The 16499-nt window shown below is 41.7% G+C and overlaps 1 long non-coding RNA gene across 1 annotated transcript in view; it reads left to right on the forward strand.

Moving 5' to 3' along the window:
- The window catches only part of LOC139755668 (uncharacterized), a 106720-nt gene that overhangs the window by 79104 nt on the left and 11117 nt on the right, over positions 1–16499 (forward strand). The window contains exon 2 of the long non-coding RNA XR_011714149.1: positions 15518–15625. This is a non-coding gene — a long non-coding RNA (uncharacterized lncRNA). The remainder of the gene's footprint in view (positions 1–15517; positions 15626–16499) is intronic.

Below are 16499 nucleotides of genomic sequence, written 5' to 3' on the forward strand. Positions count from 1 at the left end.
CAGACATTGCCAGACATGGTTGGTAGCGACTTTCACACACATAACAGTAGAATATTTTCTCTAGGAAAGAGAAAATGAAATCGATCTCCAGACCTATTATCTTGACACGCTGTTTGGCATTTACACACCGCTTATACTGTCACGCTGCCTAGTGGTCAGGCAACTGAAAATTATTTAAATATATTGGTCGATTGCTGGATAAATCAGCAGAACAATTTTCTGGTCAGCTGCTTCGCAGATTAAAGGAATTGAATTCATATTTCGGAAACAAGTTGTAGGTCCTGCTCACCGGGAGCTTGGTATATTAAGTGTCATATTTGGCTAACTGACAACAAACTAGTTGGTTACGTCAGCGGAGCATCTACTGGTCAACCATCGACCTCGCTGTATTGGCTGGCTGATGTTGTGTGACGTCAGGGTAAGCAAGCGATAATGGTCTAAGATGAGTATCATGAGGAGCGTGATTGTTGACCGTTGGTTGTGAGGAGGGGATTCGTTTATAGCTGAGTTGATCAGTTGGATATGTTTTTTTTTTTCTTATGCAGAAGACCGTGACGGCTGTCGATCGAACGAAGAGAAATTTGTGAAATGCTGCCCAGAGCTGACGTGGACGCTGAGAAAGGGTCGGTATGTTATGACCCCCCAAGGGCCACTCCAGGGAAAGGGTTGAGTGGGGAGAGAGAATGCAACAAAATGACATATTTTTTTTTTCAAAATGCACAATTTCAGTTTTGTGGTTATTTACTTTAGAAATGTATTTGAATCTTGTGTCCATTTTATCCTTAATAGTTTCGCGTGAGAGAAAACGATTCTTTGTTTTATGAGGCGTTCGTGTGTTGCACCATTATCATTATTATTATTATTATTATTATTATTATTATTATTATTATTATTATTTTATTATTTTTATCATTAGTATTTAAGTAAAGTACTAATGTGAACTGTAATTCCCCTCTGTCTTCTTACGTCAAGCAGAATACTCCATAGGGATTTCATACTTGGCAACTTTGCAGGACCTCATTATATCTATGTAATCTGGAAGGTAGAGGCTGCTGGCCTGCATCTGATGGTGAGGCAGATGGCCTGCAGTATGAGGCAGAAGACATGCATTAGGTCGTGCGTGAGGCTGCCTCACGGGCCTGTACGACGCTCATGATTTCTTAATAGAGTACAAGTTTGCGTTTCAGATATGGCGCAACTCATCTAGTCCCAGTGTGAGGCAACATTCATCTAGTTCCTCAGTAACGTAACACTGGCATTCATTTCCACTTTGACTCAACACTCATTCATCAGTTCTGTGAAATACGCAATTAGTTTCACAGTGACGCAACACACATCCAGTTCCAGAGTGACACAACACTCGCATCCAGTTCCACATGACGCAACACTCGCAACCAGTTCCGCAGTGACGCAACACGCGCATTTAGTTTCACAGTGACGCAACACTCGCATCCTGTTCCACTGAAGCAACGCTCACAACCAGTTCCACAATGACGCAACACTCGCATTTAGTTTCACGGTGACGCAATTCGCATCCGGTTCCACGTAGACGCAACATTCAAATGCAGTTCGACAGTTATACAAGACATACCTGTGATACAACATTCCTATTACTATTGTATGTTACGACTAATGTAGTGAGTGACGAGAGAGTTCTAGTGTGGACCAGGTGTGTACATACCCTGTCAAACTCTCTATCAAATTATGATACAGTATTCCAAAGTCGAGTATTTCGTTTAGATAGTTGCCTTGCTGAAGCTATACCCGTAACAGTCTTCGGAGTTAGCCTATCCTGCTGGCACGGAACAAGTCAAGTGTAAATATGTAAATAGTGATGAACATTATGTTCTTGACGTTTGTAGAGAGAGCGAGTTCAGAGATAATTCCTACCAAACATTACAAGATATTTATAGGTATTTCGTTCATAATAATGTTCTACCGAATATTTCTGAAAAGTATCATAACTTTCCTGACAGTGAATTGGTCAGTTGTACGTTCCAGTTATGTTGCTCAGTCTGTAAAAAGCTCACTTACTTTTATTTTAGATTCCTAATTGCATTTCCCACTTTAACCTGGAAGCACGAGGGACAAGCCAGAGCCAACCATCCACGCTCAAATCCCTCTGAGCTTGCCCTAATACAGCCCACTGAAAGCACGTTGCCCTCCATATAGCACATCGATCCAATTCACTTTATCCTCAAAAATGCACGCCTCTCGGCCCTGTGAATCTTCAGAGCCCAGTTCTCACATAGCCCTCTTCACTTCATCCTTTCTCCTCCTTCATTTCTCCCTCCCCTTTACTCCTTCCACTCTTGCAACAAGTATCTTCTTAAAAGAAAATAAGACTTGGGGAACTCTCATTGACTGTCAGAACATGGAAGTTGACTCCCCACTTGACGGGAACACGTCAATCGAAGTGGTGATCAGGTAGTGTGCCAGTAAACCGCGGGATAATGGGGTGAGGTCACTGGATGATGGTAACAGGTGACAAGGGTTATGGGAATAGGTCACTCGATAATGGGAACCAATTGATGAGAATAGGAACATTGAGGAATGGGGCCACAGGACATTCAGATGACGTGGGAATATCGATTGAGAAATAAGCTACACGTTACTGAGTGATAGCAACAGGTCGATGAGTCATGGGGAAGTAGGCGACATTTTAGAAATTAGTGGAGACTTTAAAACGACAGAGACTGGTCAATGAGCAGTGGAAACAGGTCAGTTAGCAACGGGAACAGGTCATTGAGCAATGATGATTGGCCACAGCAACCACGGCAAGTCACTTAACAGTGATGACCGGTGACAACACTGGGGACAGGTCATAACACGGGACAGGTCTCTTAACAATGATAACAGGTCACAACACTGGGGACAGGTCAGTGAACTGTGGTGACAGAACAATAGTACAAGTCATTAGCGCAAGTGAAAGGTCATTAAATAGTTGTAACAGGTCACAAGATTGGGGAACAGGTCATTGAACTGGTGACAGGTGACTTAAAAATGAGGACAGGTCACTGAACTATGGTGACAGGTCATTGAACATTTGTGATAGGTTACTTAACAATGGGTACAGGTCACTGAAGAATGGTGACAACAATGAGGACGGGTTACTGAACAATGCAGGCTGGTCACTGAGCAGCGGGGCCGGCCTAGCCCTTTAACTGTTAAGAGAACAGTGTCGGGAAGGGCGAAAGGCAACCTGTCATAGACGCCACAACACCTCTCTCTCTCTCTCTCTCTCTCTCTCTCTCTCTCTCTCTCTCTCTCTCTCTCTCTCTCTCTCTCTCTCTCTCTCTCTCTCTCTCCTGGGATAGTGGGGCTGGGATAGTTAGTCTGCCTGGGGATAGTATGGGCTAAGTATCGAAGCTTAAGAGTTCTCTAGACTCTGTTAGTGAGCGTAACTGAAAAGATGATCATAGCGAATAAGCGTTGATAAAGATTATTTTGCAAGTTGTTATTATTGCTTAACCTAGGCTACGCTGGTTATATATATATATATATATATATATATATATATATATATATATATATATATATATATATATATATATATATATGAAAAATCAGAAGTAAATTGATGATGTAGACAAGGTCACCCAACAAAGTAAAATATTGCCTTAAACCTTTCTTGAGGATAGTTTACATGAAGTACACTACTTATGCGAATTTTAGATAAAGTATGCGATAGATTCTGTCGGAGAAAGATAACTGTGGTTAACATCGAGTAGCTGAAGGCTTACGGGAAAAACAGGTCATGTATCTCAGCTGTACAGATCACAGTCAGAGGTGAAACGGACTAACTGGTTGTAAAAACAACTCGTGCTCCACACATTTGGATAAGACTGGCGAAAACTAGGCTAGCTAAAAATATCCATCCAAGCTTCACTTTTGGTTTAAGAATACATAATGTTTTCTCGTATTTACTCGATCATTTAGCTCAGACTAGAGTTTTCTAGCCTACCAGACACCACTGCGGCATACCATGTGATCAGTCGATAATAAATGATTAAAAAAGAAAAGGTGAAAAATTATTGGTGTGGCAACGCTACGGCGAACCTCGGGTGGAGGCCAGGGTACAAATGATGTAACCGTCTCTGCATTTTCTTTCTGTGTACGTTCCTCTCCTTCCATCCCTCTATTCTCTCCTTTTCCGGCCCCATTGACTTTTCCACCAATTGTTTATCCATTTCACATTCTTTGTCTGTAGCACTTCTCTGTTTTATTCCGCCTCTCCTGTCCCACTGTTCCATCCTAGCTCCATCCGCACTCTCAGCCCCCACTTCCACTCGCTTCTATCATTCATTACTTACAGACCTCTCAATTTTTTCCCCCTTCCATCACCTCTTCCACAATACGTTTCTTTGAGTTTCATGCCACTAGAGGCCTTACAAAAGGACTGCACTGTAGACAAATGCAGAGCGATGGATTTTGGTGATAGAATATATCAAATGTGAAATGTCGGTAAGCCAGTATCAGAAATATAAGAAAAATACCTGAAGATGATAATCACTACTACCCTAGAATACGCAGTGCTCACGTGTATTATACATAAAATGCTGTTACCGGATTGCTTCTGTTTGAGGTTAACCGCAAGTAGAAAATCATCTTTGATAGGCTACAGTTCCCTGCTGTTGGATGAAGCGCAGCCTTAGATTGTAGTAGGATCCTCCAGAAGGGTCTTGGGTAACACCAGGACTCCCATAGAAATTGGTCTTTGGGTAATTATAAGATAACGCGTCATATAATGGTAGGTTTCATAGCTGAAAATATGTACTACAAAATAAACGACGCAACTCTTAACTCCTTCCAGGGCCCAGTCAGGCTACATTTAAAAAAACACATTATTCAATACTGCGCCAAACTTTACTTCAAATAAAGAAAAAATAGAACGGATACACAAAAGAACAATAAGATCAATTCCGTCGTTCAGTTTTACCTTATGAGGAAAAACTTGTTTATAAAGAAATATACTGTGTAAAAGTCCAGACTCCGAATAGACTTAATAGGGTCTCAAAATATTTGAAAAACTTAAGCGATATAAATCACGATGATTTATTCGCATTGGATAGATATAATAACTACCGCTAATAACTTCATGAAATTAAAGGAACTGGGATGTTATAGAAAACTCTGACAAGTTTTTTTTTTCAGCAAGATATAAAACTGGAAAACACTGCAGAAAGATTTAGCCAAGCCTAGGTGTATTAAATCACGGCTGGACAAATGATATTGATGTTACCAATAAATAAGCCTGTTTAAGAGCGACAATATGCGAGTATTTCATTTTTCTTAGTGGTTTTGATATATCCTCTGCACAGTACCCGACGTCAGCAGTTTCATCACCATTATGTTTTTCGTCCATTATTCATGTCAGTTTACAGTCTCTGTAAACATGGCGCTCCGTCATGGCTGTTTTCCTCTCGGGTGTTTTACCGGAGGAAGTGGTGGGTTGTTTAGGCCTTATGGTCTTTTATGCAGACTTCAGCTATGTAGATAATTAATGTAGGATTCTATTACTGTCATCTAGTGGATAACAACCTCGTCATGGACCATCAGGTCTTCTGTTATGTACCAGTTCTTGTGTCATCCTGTGTCTCCGTTGTCTCTGAACTAGTCATGGTTCAGCCATGTAATGGCCTCGTTCCCTGGCCACCGCCCCATCAGGGTCAGCCAGACACACAGTAGGTGGTAATTCTACCATTACAGACATGATGGCTTTCATGACCCGTTGCCATAACTTAGCCTTGGCTTCATTTCCCATGACTGCACCTGCGCGCATGGCTAAAAAGTTATATTGTGTGTGAGGGCGGCCTTGGCCACCGGTGCCGTCACTCACGTCTCGGTGGCTAGTACACACGTCAGTAGTGATGTCTACAGCAGGAACCTGGCAGCCGTCAGGTCGCCGCCTGCCTCCATAACAAACTGCAACAGCTGTGCATCTCTTGATATCATCGCCGTCGATAGATAGATAGATGTATTAACAATATGGGTCGGATTCGAACCCTAAGTAGGGCGTCCGGCCACCTCAGCCACACGGAGGTTTTAGACCGAGATGGGTTCGAATCTGACCCATGGTGTATATGTATATATATATATATATATATATATATATATATATATATATATATATATATATATATATGTATAAGCGGCCGATATGACTTGCGCAAAAACATTCCCGTCATGGACATTCGGGATGAAAATGTAAAAGTACGAAAAAAGAAATACTTTTGAACATGTATTTGTAGGCCTGACTTGGATAAAAGAAAAAATTTAAGAAGGAAAGACAAAACACGTAAGACGATATTATAGCTTTCCTCAGGAAGCAGCAGCCAAGTGCATGCCAGACCTAAGTGGATGGGACGCAGTCAGACAGGTTAATGAGAGCAGTGGCCAGAGTAATCAGTGTAGAACAGAGGGAGGGCAGCAACATCACAGTGGGAGTAAAAGATTATTGAGTGGATGATAGCAGGAGATTTAATTAGATGGAAAGCTTTTGGGTCTACTCTGGCTGAGAGACAGATGAAAGAAGAGCTGCGTCAGGTGTGCAAGCAGCCGTCGATACTGGGGTGAATGAGATCCCTTTGACTAAAGATAACTTGCTCATGAAAAATAATATTGACATTGAAAAAAAAAATCCACAGCTTTTGGAAATAAGATTTTGTGGAGTTTCACTGCATAGAGTTTCCAGGATAGAGTAAAGGATATAGTTTTGCCCAACATGTTTGTTGCTATAGGGTTTTCGTTTGATTGTAGTAAACAAATATTAGGGAAAAAAATGTGTTGCCACATCCCGCGATAGGGAGACAGCACCAAGATCTTAATTCACTTCAATAAGCGAATGGATGATATTTAATGGGAGTGAAAATGGTTGTTGAGGTTCGTTATGGACACCACCAGCAACAACAACACGATATGTATCGCTGAATGTCCTCTGCCGGTGGCCACTCGTCCAGTATTCATGATGTGAGGCAAGTGGTGGGGGACCTGTCCTTGGGCCCACGTAGCCCTCACCCACAAATCCCAGCACCTGTGGCCAGACATCTTTTTTAATTGGGTGGTCAGAAGGGGAAGAGGAAGGGGCTGGACAGGGGAAGTTACGGTGGAAAAATGGAATATAATTATCGAGTGGAGAGATTTATGGTGCAGGTTATACTTGGGTGTGTGGATAGTTTGCTGGATATGTATGTGTTTTGGGTGCCTTATTTGTATACCCAAGGTACATGTGTGAGTAGTATAGTTGCTTGGCGGTTTGGCAAATAAATCAGGTAAGTTGCGCTACGCGTTGTCCATTGTATATACCGACGTGAGTCTAGCGTTTCTGGGTGCTTTGAGGCATCGTGAAACCTAATTGTGTGTTATGATCGTATTGGTGGACGTCCAGGTCTTGGATAGGTTTGTAGTTTGTGTATCCGATGCCTCAAGTTTATCGTATACTTTCTGTTTCGTGCTGATTCCCTCAGCATGTACTAGATGCTTTTATCTTTAATCTTGATGTTGATCTAGTAATATTTACGATATAGGGATCGTTTTCATTTGTGACGCATCGTCTGACCCTTAATTTGCACCCCCTGTGGCTTCACCATGCATGAATTGGAGGCGAGGTGAATGGGTACTGTGGGCCAGGATAGGGAAGGTCATGGCCTTCGCCAGATGTAGCTTTTGCCTCCCCGGTAGGAGCCAGAATCTTTAAGGAATGGTCCAGGGCCGCTTCTCCCTGTGTGGTTGAGTTGTTGATATATTTTACGTTCAAGCCTCGTCCGTAATGTTAGTGTCCGTTTTCATATTTTCCCGTGTGGCTGCGTCTCTGGGTATTATTCGTCTTAGCGACTCTTTTGGAAATTACTTTCTTTATATTCACCTTCCAGTCCTTTTCGATCTGCTGAGTTTAGACGCCCCAAAATACAGTAAGCGGGTGTGTTCCGAGAACGAGATGCTGGAGACTGATAGGCGAATGGCGTCGTCGTCTGCGGTAGGGATATCCGTATGTTCCCTGTTGGTGGTGGGGGGTGGGGGATGTCAGTTGTGTAAGCTGTCAACAGTGTTGGTGACAGCACGGAAGCTGTGGGTCACCCCGGCTTAGTAAAGGAAATTTTGGTGACTGTTGAGTTGATTGTGGCATCGGAAGTATTTTTGTATAATAATCTTAAACTAATTTCTCTGTGATGTCTGTCGTGTCCATACTTAATTAAAGGTTTCGCCTATGTCTCTTTGTATGACTGGATGCTACTATTGCATTTGACTAGCATATGACCTGGGGAACGTCATCCCATCATCCACCATGACCTGACATGATATAGGCCGTGACCAGACAGGATGGTGTCCTCCTCCATTGTTTCCCTTGATAATTTAATCAAATCCATTATCTTATTATCCCCGGGGCACAGTTCTGCCTCCGTATTCCCTGCGTGTCTTAGAACACGAGGGGCGAGACCGGGCTACCGAGGCGTACAGCGTACCACTGTTGTGATAAAACCTTTCTCTCCTGAGCTGCTACACTACAGCTTTAGGATTCCCGTCCACACGCAGCATACTACAAACCCCTTCATGTCCACGAAGCAACTACGTCAGTGAAGACACTGAGCACATACTGCTCATGTGCCTCATTCTCTCCACACAAATACACACAACATGAACGGCGGACGTGGCCGGCTCCCTGAGCGGTGCAGGAGACCCACAAAAAAAAAAAAAATGGAAGAGACTCCTCGGGCAGGAACGTATGGTAAGTCATAAGCACTTATGAAAAGTAACAAAGACAGCCCGAATCGGATAGATGTATGAGGGATGTATTATCATATGAGATTACCAGTAGGTCTGTTGTCCGATACACAGGACATTGTGTGTATCCTTGAGGTAAGTAGTGAGAACGCTGGTGCACCAACAACAGCCCGACACACCGCACCTCCTCCGCCCAACACTTGTGTTTATTCGCTACATTTCTTTGACACATGAGACGCTATAAAAAGTAATGAACGAAAAATTAAACATTAATAACATTTGTAAACATGACAGTAATACAACTCCGACAAGAGTTCTCCGCTGATATGTGTAGACCGGCGAACAATTGATCAAGAAAATTAAAGACGAATGGTATAATATCCTGATGCATTGTGAGGCGCGTCTGTAAGTCAAGCGGAGCGAAGCGCCACGCCCTGCCTGAGATAGGAGCAGGGAAGACCGACTGTAGTCAAGGTCTCGTGTTTCACACAGTTACACCTCATTACTCAACGGTATCAACACTAAATAATATTGTTTTCCCCAAGACATGAAAATGACAAAATGTTGCTCCATGAAGTGTGTCAGGAATCCGGCTCAGCCTCCTCCGTCTGGCTGCACTACTCCTCAGGTGTAACAATGAATGACCGTGACGTAAGGACATGGGATAATAAACGACAAATATGGCAGCTAGGTATCGCAAGGTGGTCGACACGTCGCTTAACCTTGGGTCTGCTCTACTTGTGAGTGTGGTTGGTGGTTGTTATATAATATTGATGTAGTGTTCCGCTGCAGTGGTTCCCGCCTACCTTCCCTCTCCTGCTTGCCACAAGGTTGCCGCTGCCCCGCTCGACCAGTCCTTTTGCTACGCTTCATCTGTCGTCCAACAACATTACAAGAAAACCTTTTATGCCTCCACAGCCACGCAAATGATCCCGTGCGGGAGTTCCCACTTCTTTTAGGATTCCCAGCAGGAAGGAGATTTAGTCACCACGAGTTCCATGACTTAGTAAGGTGAGAAGCTTAATGTCAGCTAGTCCGTGTTGGTCATGGTGGCATCTTAACCCAGGCTGCCTTCTTCCTTCTTGATCATGACCATGGTAGAATCTAAACCTTGTCGACCATAACCCTAGTGCGGTGCGAACGTTCTTACCTTCACTTATTCCGTCTTGATCGTGGTAAGATCCAACCATGGGTAGAATCCATGGTAAGGAGCCGCAGCCTATCCTTATCATCGTTGTTGGATCCGAGCACAAGTTATCCTCTGTGTGTCATGGTCATGATCGTGATCAGAATGGACCAGATTCATACATTATCAGTCCATATTGATCACGGTCGAATCCAGTCAGGGAAAGCGTGTGTTCATCGTTACCAAATGCTCACTGTAGGATCCATACTTGAGCTCTCTCGGTCCGTCTTCAATCCTGGTCATAGTACGCGCTCGAAGTTTTGGCAGCCTGGATCCGTCTTGACCATGATAAGAGCCAGACTTAGACAGCTTTTACCAGTCTTGCTCATGATCATAGATGGTTTCAGACTTAGGCTGCCACAGTCTGTCTTGATCCGGCATGGCCTCTGAGAGGAATTTTAGAAGGGGGCACAAAGTTTCTTTCGGGCCCCCTTCCCTTCTCCATTAGTCTTCCTGTTTTTTATCCACTATAGTTTTGTACCGTGAGCTGTAAGTCCAAAAAGGATATGGAAGATGAAAGAGAGATGGAATGCTAGTCTTCAATATATATATATATATAAAAATTCTGAGATCCCAGGAAATTCCTAAATTCCTGGGCCCCCATTTTGGCGTGATCGTGGATCACTGTAGGTCGAAACTTTGGCCGATACATCCCATCTTGGCTGAGTTAGGGTCCACAATTTGGTTACCCTCAGTCCATCCGTAATGTGACCAGATTTCTCCGGAGTTAAAAGCTAGATTTAAAAGTGTTTAGCAGAGTGACTGAATCAGAAGCGACAAACACATTCTTAGTAACCTAGTTTTTATTATATCGAATTGACTGCCGTCGAAACTTCAACAGACTTTTTCGTTCCCTTCTTCTCGTCCTGGTTCTCCCCCATTTCCTTATCCCTGCACTTCTGACTTTCCTCGCTAACACTCACCTTATACTCACAGTTGGTGCGTTATTTTGGAATCGGGGAACCAATGCTGTAAATACTAAGAATGGTGTAATCGCATTAACCTACTGCAGGTTAATTGTCCCAGTGCGAGGATAGAATGTGGCTAATTTCCACAGACCATGGTTGTATACGGCCTCGTACCAGCTGAACTATGAACGTGAGTGACGATGCCTTATATTTTTACCTTCATAAATATCATTCACTTAAAGAAATGCTTTGTCCCATGAACATTTATCTTATGCTCTTGAGAAACATTTTGTGGATGAAGAAAGTAAAGAAAATACCTTAAAGTGTTGAAAGATGAAAACATGACATAGATTTGGGTCAGATTTGGCTCGGTGGAACCAAAGACGTCCTTCGTCACTTGTCACCAAATGTTGTCACAGCGCTATCATATATATATATATATATATATATATATATATATATATATATATATATATATATATATATATATATTGTTACGAACTCATTACTTATTCAGGCAAGGTCGCCTGTAACATATATGTTACAAATACTACTGATCCTTGTCTTGCAAGGACGTTATAGATTTGTTGTTTCACAACGGGATAACACAATCATAAAGTTATGGGATTGAATTAAAGACCAGCATTACATTAAATCTACTTATAATGAAAGAATTCAAGTGTACAAAGATAGACACATAAATCAGGCATGAATCATTTACGTTAACACTGAACATGAGTTTAACATTGAACATGAGTTAACATTGAACATGAGTTAACATTCCAGATAAGATTTCAAGCCAGGAGATCTCTTTCTTTAATGACACTTTGTTCGATAACATTACACTTAGATCTTACGTGACACAGTAAACATCATCGTTACACTTAGCTAAACCTAACATACCACAGTAAACACAGCTAAACCTGACGTGACACAGTAGTAACGGGCTTACAGCACAGCACTCGGGTAACGGGCTTATAGCAGTAACGGCTTACAGCACAGCAGGGCTTACAGGCTTACAGCAGGGGGACACCACTTACCTCGCTGGGCTAGAGAGAGAGGAATCAAATCTCAGCGGATGTAGTGGGTACAAGTAAAGACAAGCGTTCACCCTTGCTGCTATACAACGCTACCCTGGATTGGCTATGGGACTAAGAGCAATTCTGATTGGTTAGAGAGTCCCAGAGTCTCGGCGTAGTCACACTCTCGTCTTCTTGCAAACGTCAGCAGCGATGACATACGGGATGACATACCCTGCAGCTGACCCAACGCCTGGACCTGACGCCTCTGATTCATACGAACATGTGGCCACACACAACATGTTCGTAACAATATATATATATATATATATATATATATATATATATATATATATATATATATATATATATATTAGTATGCGCTGGGAGTTTTTTCTCTAATGCACATAGCACTGAATACGACGGCATATTTAGTCATTGATCTTTCTCATATTCTCTGATTTTCTCATTATCATTCTACCATTAGGTGGGTGCTCAAGCACCAGTTGTCCGTTGTCACCTATCCCTGGGGATAGGGGAGAAAGAATACTTCCCACGTATTCCCTGCGTGTCGTAGAAGGCGACTAAAAGGGGAGGGAGCGGGGGGACTGGAAATCCTCCCCTCCCGATTGTACTTTTCGAAAAAAAAAAAAAGAAATAACAATGATAATGGAGAAGGGGGCCAAGTAAGGATATTCCGTCTAAGGCTCAGTCCTCCGTTTTTAACGCTACCTCACTAACGCGGGAAATGGCGAATATATATATATATATATATATATATATATATATATATATATATATATATATATATATATATATATATATATAACAAAAGTTACAAGCTTTGTTTCTCGTGGTGCATCAAGAAGTGAGTGAGCGTCTGTCCGACCTTAAGCAATATTGATTGTTGCTGGCTTACATTTCAGCGTCACTGACCTGAATGTTTTGTGGCTTATCCTCAATTCTCATGCGTTGTACCAGCCAACCTCAGGCTGTTGACAACGTTCGACCATAGATGGTCTCATTCTAACCAACCTGTTCCCATCTATTTTTTCTCAGTCAGTAAATGAACACCTCAGAATAACAAATGGATATATAATTGTGACAACACTTTACTGTCATTGCTACACAAAAGATTCTGTTTTCGAATAATTCTCTTTGTAAGCTAACTTAGTTTTTTATGCCCTGGTTTTTAAGACTGAATTTCCCATGTAAATGTCGAATACAGACTCTTAGAAGCTTAGGAATGTTTGGTGACAAAGACATTGACCTTTACAACAAGGCCCTTTGCCTTGGTTAACTCCTGCGTCTTTAAACAAATCTTATGTTTAAAAGCCCCCTGCATTTTCTTCCATTGCATGCAGTGATCTGTTAAATGAGTGTGCTGCTTCCGGTGGTTGGGTGTGTGCTACTTGATGTACTTACTGTCTAGAAAGTGGCGAGTGGTGCAACGGGCACTTCCTCTTTTGAAGCGAGATGTGTCAATTTACATTTACAAAGCTTGATATCTGTCGTTAAGTAGTTCGTTTTTTTTTTTTTTTTTTTTTTTTTTAGCGAGTTCCCAGTTGTATATACAGGGTTTTGCTAAGATATCGCTTGACAAACTAGTGTTTTATACTCAGAAGTAGACATCATTAGTCCAGAAAAAGATATGTATTCTTAACAAATATATTACCCCCTCTTTCTTGGGTTTCATGTTTATAGTATAACCTCTTGGTCTTCAGTGGTTTTTCGGCTGTATGCCTTGTTTAACGAACGTAGAAACTAGTTGAAGAAACGGACATCAAAATTCAGTTCATGGAACATCTGACAAAACAGTCATGCTTCGTGGTGTACTTGTAGTGTCACAAACCTTGAATTGCTATAAAATTTTGAATGTCATATGAATTGGAATGTCACTTCTTGGAGATATAAACACTGAAGGGTCTTAAAAAATGCTGCCAAATAACTTGGAAAAATGTTGCGTAGTTTGAAGCGTCACATGAGTGTCATTCAACTTGACGCTCTGCATGGATGATGTCAGCTTGGATTGGATCTCCAAGCAGAATTGTGAAGCTACCTCATTGGATATATTACGTTAGTAACGAAAGTGAGAAATGATCACAGGTCAGAGGGACATTAGCAGATTGGGTGGACGTGATGAATGGAGTGCTGCAGGGCTATTATTAGGATCAGTGATCTTGTCCTGTGTAAGTGACCTGCCAGGACTTCACTGATACCTGAACATGTTTACGTATGATGACAAGGGCTTGAGAGAAGTAAAGTTTGATGAAAATGGCATCATCTTGCAAGACCTCCACAGACTCCAAAGCTGGTTTGAAAGATGGTTGTTGAAATTAAACCTGGATGAATTGAAAGTAATGAAGTTGGGACATCGAAATTGGGCTAACAGTAGAAAAACTAAGGATTTGCGTGGGAGACCTTGGGAATCGTCGGAAAATGCTAGGAAAGCATTCCAGTACTTGGATGAAAAATATTCGGGCAATTTACAACTAAATTCAGGCCAAAAGTAGAATGTTTTTCGTCTGGCCACCGCACTTTTAAGATGAACAAAGATTTAACAGATATTGTTTCACAGAACGACAACAAAGATGGTACCTCATATATGGGAGTTGAGATACAGGAATGGGAGATTCAGGGGTGATCTAATCACGACCTTTAAATTTCTAAATTAGTTTAATGTTAAGAGCTATCACTAGTTCGTGAGATGCAGTGGCAGAAATAAGAGTGGGCTTTGCGAAATGGCTTAACTCTGTGCATTGTGAAAGCATTGGGATAACTGTTATTCATCGTCTTTTAACATAAATTCAACTAAAACCTGTAAACTTTATATACGATTATACATTTGGTTTTCTTGAAATTTCAAGTTCATAAGGAAGTAGTGTAAGTAGCAGGGTGATGGGTGATAGAACGTTTTTGAGTGACAGAGTGCCAGCAGCATAGAGAAATTCAAACCTTAAACTGCTCCCAATGTCTTCTGTCATAGAGAGGACTGAATCCCATCGTTACATATTAAACTTTCCCTTTTTACTTTCCCTTCTCTTTTTAAATGTAATTTTGGCTTTTTTGTACTAAAAGTAGCCTTTGGAGGTCTCTTCATTCATCAAGCAAATGCTAGGAATTCTCAATACATCTTCAATCACTACCAAAGATGCATGGCCATTCGACCTGCAGGTCGAGCGCACACGATGACACCATAGAAGATACGAGGATTGGTGGGTATCGCAAATGGGGAGAAGGAACAGCTGCCATATATATCATGTATTAAAAAAAATGACGAAATCAGTTAACTAGAGAAGAAGGCCAGTAACCGGATCCTTACCACCTTGTGGTTGGCCTTTGTTCATATGGTGTACATTGGTAATTGATGACGGTGAAAACTCTGTATTTCCAATGGAAAAAACACCATCGATATCACCCCCACCCCCTTCCCATGTGCCAGTCATGCTCTATTCTTACGGGCATTTGCAGTGTAATATTTCTGAATATATTCATGCTGCTAGCAATATTCACCACTAAAGCATGTCTGTATAATGAAAGAGTAATGCTGTCAGACATGTCAGCTATATTCCCCCTCACTCGGGAATGTGCCAGGCTAACACAGTGGTATTTATAAATTTTGAGTATAATTATCATGTTAATTTATCATTATCATACTGGAAATAAATCTCTATTGTCCACAGATAGACCGGCAGTGTAACCAATCCTGGTGTTTTAGTGTGAAGGTGATTGTAGAGGAAGTTCAACAGATGGGGCCCCAGAGTGAAAAACTCCCTCACCATAATGAAAGAGTAAGTAGTTTGTTTGTTGATATTACCAAAAACAATTGCTTTTCTCACCTTAGCAAGGTAGTCAGGCCTCAGTTTCACACATCTGCTGTCTAGCTGTCATGTAAAATGCGCAATGGGGCACACCATCCACAGCCTGGCCACATAAACTTTATCCAACCTTGACTGTTTCATACTCCTGAGTTCAGCCCACTGACAGCAAGTCGCCCTTGTACGATAAGGCATGATTCAGGCCCTGGTATCCCAAAGCCTCTTTTTAACTCCATCTATATATCTTCTTGGTCTCCCAATTCTGAAACATGGTTCAGTCTTTCTTCACAAGTCCTAACCAGTTCAGCACAGCCTGGTCAGTTCTCTAAATCAGACTGTACTTTCTACTACAATCTGTCCCACTATCATTTGTTCCATGATCAACCCACCGTATACAACATAGTCCTTATACATTTTACCTCCAACATGTCAACCCAGTTTTGTTCTTTTGCATTCAGGGCCCAAAACTGTCAGCAGTACTAAACCATAAAACATATCTATTTTTGCCCTAAGAGACAATAACCTCCCATGCAGTTCTCAGTTCAGATAAGAGCAAAGAACCCTTTCCCACCTTACAATTCACTTAAGCCCCAGTGGTTCCATCCTTGCTTTCTTCTCTCCAAGGTCCCTAAAACACTCTACTTTCACTTGAGTCATTTCCATTTAAACAACCCTGCCACATCTCTATTATATCTCATTACCTTTGTTCATATTAACTCACCTTTCTCCTCACACATTTTCATGAATTCTGTTACTAGCCTCGAATTTTTTTCTCTGGTTTGCCATCAAAGTTGTGTCATCTGCAAATGGCAACTGATTCACCTTCCATGCCTCCCAAGCCCAAAGT

Source organism: Panulirus ornatus, chromosome 2 (genome assembly GCF_036320965.1).
Source record: "Panulirus ornatus isolate Po-2019 chromosome 2, ASM3632096v1, whole genome shotgun sequence".
Taxonomy (NCBI): Eukaryota; Metazoa; Arthropoda; class Malacostraca; order Decapoda; family Palinuridae; genus Panulirus; species Panulirus ornatus.